Source organism: Elephantulus edwardii, unplaced genomic scaffold (genome assembly GCF_000299155.1).
Source record: "Elephantulus edwardii isolate Elephantulus edwardi_28Jun2011 unplaced genomic scaffold, EleEdw1.0 scaffold00151, whole genome shotgun sequence".
Classification (NCBI taxonomy): domain Eukaryota; kingdom Metazoa; phylum Chordata; class Mammalia; order Macroscelidea; family Macroscelididae; genus Elephantulus; species Elephantulus edwardii.
In genome coordinates, this window is record NW_006399901.1 from 7774548 (window position 1) to 7781861 (window position 7314).

Here is a 7314-nt window from a genome sequence, read left to right on the forward strand (position 1 = left end):
GGAGGGACAGCGCAGGAGAGGAAGGCCCTCTATGAGGTGGATTGATTCAGTGACTGGGGTAATTGAGATGGGAGTGTCGGAGACAGTGTGATTGGCACAGGACAGGGCGGAGTTTAGGGCTGTTGTACATAGGGTCGCTATGAGTCGCAGGCGACTCGACGGCACATAAGAACACAACAAGACTGGTGAGCACATCCAGGGCCACATCTGTCACTTGAAACCTGTCAGTTGGTATCTCATTGATTCCTGGGTCTTCATTTTTTTTTCACCAATTCCTTCAGTGAAACTTGAATTTCTTTCTTAATTACCATTGCCATTTGTTCACATGAAATTTGAGCTGAAATTTTCCAGTGTCAATCAATTATTTTAGGTACAATGACTGCGTATTCCTTCCACCTTCTTTGGATGCTTCCTGGATCATTTAAGATTTTGCCATAGCATTTCTCAGTGTTGCAATTCAAGGTCTTGGATTTGTTTTTCAGTTGTTTCAGCTTGAGAAATGCTGAGTGAATTCTTTCCTTCTTATTCTGCAAGCAACTCCAGCTCTTTGCATATTCCATTATAAATACTTTGCTTTGTCTTCTTGAGCTACCCTTTGAAATAAGTATTTGCTTCTGCATTTCTCTTCTTTGTTTTGGCTTCTTAAGCTTTAGAACACTTTTCAGAGTCTCTTCTGTCATTCGTTTTGACCTTTTCTTTCTCCTTGATCTTTGTAAAGACTTTTAGCTCTCTTCATGGATGATGTCTTCATGGATGCTATCCCATAACTCACCTGGTCTTCAATCGTTAGTGTTCAGTGACTCAAGGTAATAACACTGTAATAAATTCTGTGTCCATCGAATCGACTTTGATCCATAATTACGCTGTAGGACAGAGCATAACTGCTTTTTGGGGTTTCCAAGACTGTAATGTTCATGGGACCTCTGATCCCTGAGCTCACTATTGGAGCAAACCTTCTGGCAGAAGCCAGCTGAGTCCTACCTTCACTGATGACTTTGCACCGGTTCAGTGCAGAAGTGGCCGCAGCTGCGTCCTCAGGCCTGGTCTCCGTTAGGAAAGCACCTGCTGGTGGAAAAAAGCAGAGATGTCAGGGCCCAGCACAGGCAGTTTCCATGCTCCGGGCCAGGTGTGCAGAACTCGCTTCTCGAGCACCCCCTGGGGGCCAACATTCGAATTGTTGACATTGGGATTAAAGTGGGGGATCCCCACACTGAGCCCTAATGGGAATTTAAGGGCAGCAAGAAGTAACCCCTCAAGTAAACGGAGTGCTGGACTGATCCAGAGGGAGCACAAGGGTGGTGTATACTGGCCTCCTCTCACCTGTGAGCTCCACTCGTCCCATCCTGCCCAGAGTAACTTTACTACTGCCAGTACAGAACTATTTAAAGCTAGAGGCAAGACAATTGGCAGCCAGAATGAACAAAACTGTAATTTAGATCTAGAATTTTTTTAAAATATAATATTGAACAAAAAAGGTTATTAAGATCATCTCGTGGTTAAGAAAAATTTCTGACCTCGGCAGTTCTCTTCACTGGAAACATGTAAAGAATTAAAAGTACATGAAAACGTGTATAAAAGTGCACCTTTTTCCTTGTGAATATCCAGGCCGTGTCGAATTTTGTCTCAACAGTTACTTTGACCACATCCCAGGACACATACATTGTCCTCATTAAAGTCATGCTTCAACCACAGACATAGAAATGGCTGTGACCTTATTCAGGAGTCCTGGGGTCCCTGGCACATCTATCTGTAGGCCAAGGTGCACACTGGTGAATGTGGGTGGTGAGAGAGTGGGGCTCTGGTACACAGTGCTTATTCAGCTTGGAGGGTGGAAAGAGAGGATGTTCACTCTGTTAATGACCATTGTTGTTGTTATGTGCCATCAAGTTTCTTGCAACTCATAGTGACCCTATGTACAACAGCCCTAAACCCTGCTCTATCCTGTGCCAATTTTATTGTCTCTTATACACCTACCCCTATTCCTCAGTCACTGAATCAATCCATCTCATCAAGGGTCTTCCTCTCTTGCTCTGTCCCTCCACCCTCCTAAGTATGACTTCTATCTCCAAGGACTAGTCCCTTCTTGCAACATGTCCTAAGTATGTCAGATGAAGCTTCAGAAACCTTGCCTCCAAAGAGCAGCCTGGTCTCACTCACTCTAGGATGAACTTGTCTGTTCTCCTAGCAGTCCATGGTATGTATATTCAATACTCTTCTCCAGTATCACAGCTCAAAGGCATCGATTTTCCTTATATCATTCCTAGTCATTGTCAGGTGAACCTTACTCTCCAAACTGACATAATTGCTCATTACTCAGTAATGAGGAGGGGTCTCTGACAGCAGACTTTCCCAATGCAATTCATCTTTTGATTTCCTGGTTGCTGGTACAAAGAATGTTGATTGTAGGGCCAAGCAAACTAAAGCTGTTAACAATCTCAATCTCTTCGCCATCTATCATGATGCTGCCAATCAGCCCAGTAGTGAGAATCTTTGTTTTCTGGATGTTGCGCTTCAATCCATATTGAAGGCTGCAGTCTTTGGCTTTCTGGAGCAAGTGCTGCAGGTCCTTCTCAGTTTCAGCAAGCGGGGTTGTTTCATCTGCATAAACACAGATTGTTGATGAGTCTACCTCCAACCCTGATGCCCCATTTCTCCTCATAGAGCCCAGACTCCCCGCTAATCTATTCCGCATATAGATTGGAAATGAAGATAGGACATATCCCTGGCATATACCCTTTCCAGTTTTGAACCATGCAGTGTTTCCTTGCTCTGTTCTGAAGACTGCCTCCTGGTCCAAGCATAGGTATTAGTCTTTTTGAAACTAAAGAACAGTGAGTGAGGGGGAGTAGCTAAGGTACTAAGTGGTGTGGCAGTGGAGATGTGGAAAACCTCAGGTTTGAAGGATAGTGTAATTATCTGGGTGACCACCTGCAGTGGGTGCAGAGCACCAGCTAGCAGGTGAGGATGGGCTCAGGGAGGATGCTGAGGCGCATCTAAGAGAAGTCACTATTTTCTTTTTACATGACCCTTCATTTCCAGAGGTATTTCACTGAGGTTTTATTTATCTGAGTGCTGATTTCTCTGCCCCCAACCCCACTTCTTAAAATGTGTGCTCCAGCTCTTTCCCCATTCCAAGATTTTTTTTTTAGTGTATAGCAAACACGCTTTATTTAAAATTTGAGCTCCAGTGAAATAGTAGGGTATTTTATCCACTTTATCTCCAGATAGTCTTAGAAGTTTTCTATGCATTTGGAAACCTGGGCCTGTTTGGAATTACAATGGAGGAGTTATCTGTGGCTTAATTTATCTCACCCTCTCCTGGGCCAGCCTAGAGCTTTAACAAAAAAAAATTACTTCAGTACAAAATAAAAACCAATCTAGCTCACCCAGTCCTGGTTTCCCACACCACCTCAGGAAGGAGTGAACCTACATGGTTACAGATGGCATGAAAGCAGGATAGGGGATAAGTTAAGGATTAGGAAAATCCAATCCAACCACTCTGGAAGACTGTTTGGCATTTCTTCAAAAAATTGAACATAGAAACTTCATATGACCCACCTATTCCACTACTAAGACTATACCCCAAGGAAATTAGAACTGAGACACAAATGGAGATTTTTAAACCAATGTTCATAGACAGTGTTATTCATCATCACAAGAATATGGAAATAGCCCAAATGTCCCACCACAACCAAATGGATTGAAAAACTGTTATAAATTCACAAAATGGAATACTATGCAGCACTCAGGACCAATGCTTGTGAAAAATACTATGTAATTTGGGAGAGGCTGGAGAGAATTATGCTCATAAGGACAAATACTGCATAAAACCATTGTTGTAAAAATAGAAGGATAACAAGTAAAACATGTACAGGAACTCAAGGCGGGGAGGTAGGAGCAGAAGGGTTAGAGTAGGTAGGGGTGAAACCACAGAGCTGCACAGTTTGGTGGGTGGAGGGAGTGGAGGAAAGCAAATGAGAAGGATCTGAGAGAAAAGACAGGGTAATGATGGGCAAGGTCCAATGTGACTGATTTTGTAAAATATAATGTATGAGAAACATAATGAATAAAAGGCTGTATAATACACAATATATATGAATAACATATAATGTAAAGGAATTATATGAAAACCAACAAAATATCTTAAAAAAATGGATTAGGAAAATCCAGAGTATGAAGATCAAATCTCTTATTCCACTGGGTGGCAAAGTTGCCAGAGAGGGGAGTAGGGCCAAAGGATGAGATCTCATAATACATATTTCCTGTAGCCCATGTGAGTGATGGCTGCTGCCGTGCTATCCCACCAGGGCATCTGACCACATCACCCCATAGATGATTAGGGCATCAACAAAACAGGGCACCAAATGTCCATCCCAAAGGCGCAGGTAGGACAAGCGGCTGGGAAAGAAGAGAAAGCAAGCACCACAGTGAACTCAATGAATTTGATACGTGTATAACAATGATATTTTCTTCCATTTCTGGTGTAAGCTCACGTCCAATTCTCTCTCACTGACCACGTAACAACGTGTCTACAGCATTCATCATGTGACTCCTGATACAGCTTGTCCTACACAAAAGGAATCCGACCTGTCTTCAGATTGAGCACGCCCTGCATTTGCATTTGTAGTAGTCACATTGCAATTATCAGCAAAAATCCAGGAAAATGCAGACAGGGAATCAAAGTAAAGAAAATGTTGCTCCTACTTTTAAACCCATAGAAAGAGCTCAGTGGGCCTAGTGGACAGAAAGTGATGCTACCAAGCCAAAGGTAGGTGATTTTTTATCTGTGGCCCTCCGGCCTGGTTTTAATTGTTTTTGATCAAACATTCTTCTAAGTGGTATAGCACTGGACAGTCCATTTGCTGTACAGAGGTAACTCGTGGTTGCTGTGATGCCAAACACTGTGACACCGATGTGTCAAATGTGATAATGGTTGCCCAAGGTGGACAGTGTTTGGTGGAGCTCCCTGATTAAAACAAACTTGGAAGCAGGAGTGGCATCCACTTCCGTAACAGCTTGCCTCTGGAAACCCTATGAACCTGGAGAAAGGATGGAAGTTATGCAAGTGTTCAGGTCCTTCGTTCATAGGGTTGCTATGAGTCGTCTAATACTCGACAGCAATTAACAACAACAGTTTTAAACCACAAAACTGCAAAGGACCTGCTAAGGAACATGGTGTAACAAAATTCTTTTTTACAAAATCACATAAATGAATGAATCTAGCCATTGAGGTGATTCTTAACATTCTGACATCAACTAATTGAATTATTTTCTGAACAAGAATCAGCACAAGGCTGGTTCTAAGAGAGAGATTAAACATATCCCAGATTTCTAACTTCTTCAAATTTTTGCCAGTTCATCACCTCTAACACCAACCACTTTCTTTTACTCAGAAGTTCTTCAAATTCTCTAGTGTTTGGCAGTTTTCTGCTACCTCACAAAACTCTCAAGCTTAATTCAGCAATTTATTGAGATACAACTTTGGAGACAACTCATATGTGAATGCTACATGAAGTAACAGAATACAATCATGTTGCCATCAGTCAGTCAATCAGGACACCTTTCTCGCAGGTTAACCCTTGGACCTAATATGCTTCTGCTGGTGCAGTTTGTGATTAGGACCCCCGACAGTTGTCTCCCCCAGGAGCCTCTCCACCAGCAATTAGTCCAGCTCACAGCTGCCTCATAGCCAGTGTGACCCGGGCTCAGCTCTCCTAACTGCTCTCTGCTGTCAGGCCTCTGCAAATGTCAGCTTCTCCACTGCTGATTGGTCCAGCTAGTGTCCAGTGTAGGCACTTCAGGACTACTCGGCTTCCACATAGCTTTGTTTCTGCAACCAGGATCTCTCTCTTAAACATGGAGGCTCAGCGACATTGTGTGTCAGCCATTTACACACCTCAACCCTCATTAGTTACAAAGCAGGGTCTTCCTCACCACACCAGAATTCAACTACAGATCCTCTGGAGATGAGAGCCAGTTCAGGTGTTAAGACAAGTATCAAATCACCAAGCAGTTTACAGTGAACCTAGGAAATTCAGTCAGCTGTTTCACTATGAAAAGAAACAAACACTTTAGGGTAAAAATCAACCCCCAACCACCACTGTGGAAGGTGGTATGGCGCTTTCTCAAAAAGTTGCAAATAGAGATACCATTTGCCCCCAAATTCCACTACTGGGAATATACCCCAAAGAGACCATAACTGACATCCAAGTAGATATATGCACACCCATGTTTATCGCAGTTTTGTTCACAATAGCAAGGAGTTGGAAACAACCTAAATGCCCATCAACAAACAAATGGATAGAGAAGCTGTGGTATAGTCACACAATGGAATAGTATGTCACATTGAAAAATGAGGAACTCATGCAATATTATTCAAAATGGGTGACCCTGGAGGACATTATGCTGAGTGAAGTATCTCAGTCACAAAAGGATAAATACTGCATGTTACCACTGTTGTAAAACAGGACTGACATCGGAGTTGGAGGGAGACTGAGAAAGATGGGGATAAATAATGTATACTGCATTGAAGCAGATGATGGAGAAAACTGTTTAAAAGGGATATGGGATTAGGTATTTTTGTCATGACCAGTGTCCAGAGTGAAGGCTGCATAGTGGACAGTAGACCTGGGGGGGGAGGATTGTAAAACAATGAAAGAATTTTTCTTTTACTTTTCCAAGAGGGTAGTGTACTAGGGGGGAGGTTTGGGAGGGGGGGGAAAGTGCAACAATGAATGAATTGAAATAAAAAAAATCACCCCCCCAAACCATTTATCTTCAATGATTAGAGGAAATGAAGTCTCTCAAGCTGTTTTCAAAGAACTAGAGGGGAAAGGCACATAAAGTAATTCTGGTGCAGTGAATTATTTCTTTCTGTCCCTTTTGGTCATCGGTTTGTAACTCTTGAAATGATTGGGTGGGACTATGCAAATAAAGGAGCTCTGATGGCCTAGTGGGTAAATTGCAGCGCTACTAACTTAAAGACAGACACTTTGAATCCACCAGTTGTTCTAAGGGAGAAAAATGGGACATCTTCTGTTTGATTTACAGCCTCTGGAAACCTACTGCAGGGTCAGCTATGGGTTGCTTCCAATTCCATGGCAGCAAGATAGAGCAAGATGTATATGAAGTGCTTCTGTCTCACCACGGGGATTAGACAAACTGCTAATGCAATTAACACATAAAACTCTTTTTTTTCTATAATTATATTTTATTAATTTTCATAAACATTTACAGAGATTTGGGGTTTCCATTCATTCACCGCTGCACCATTCTCTCTACCCTCCTCCCAGTTTGTTCTTGTCCAAATGCCAC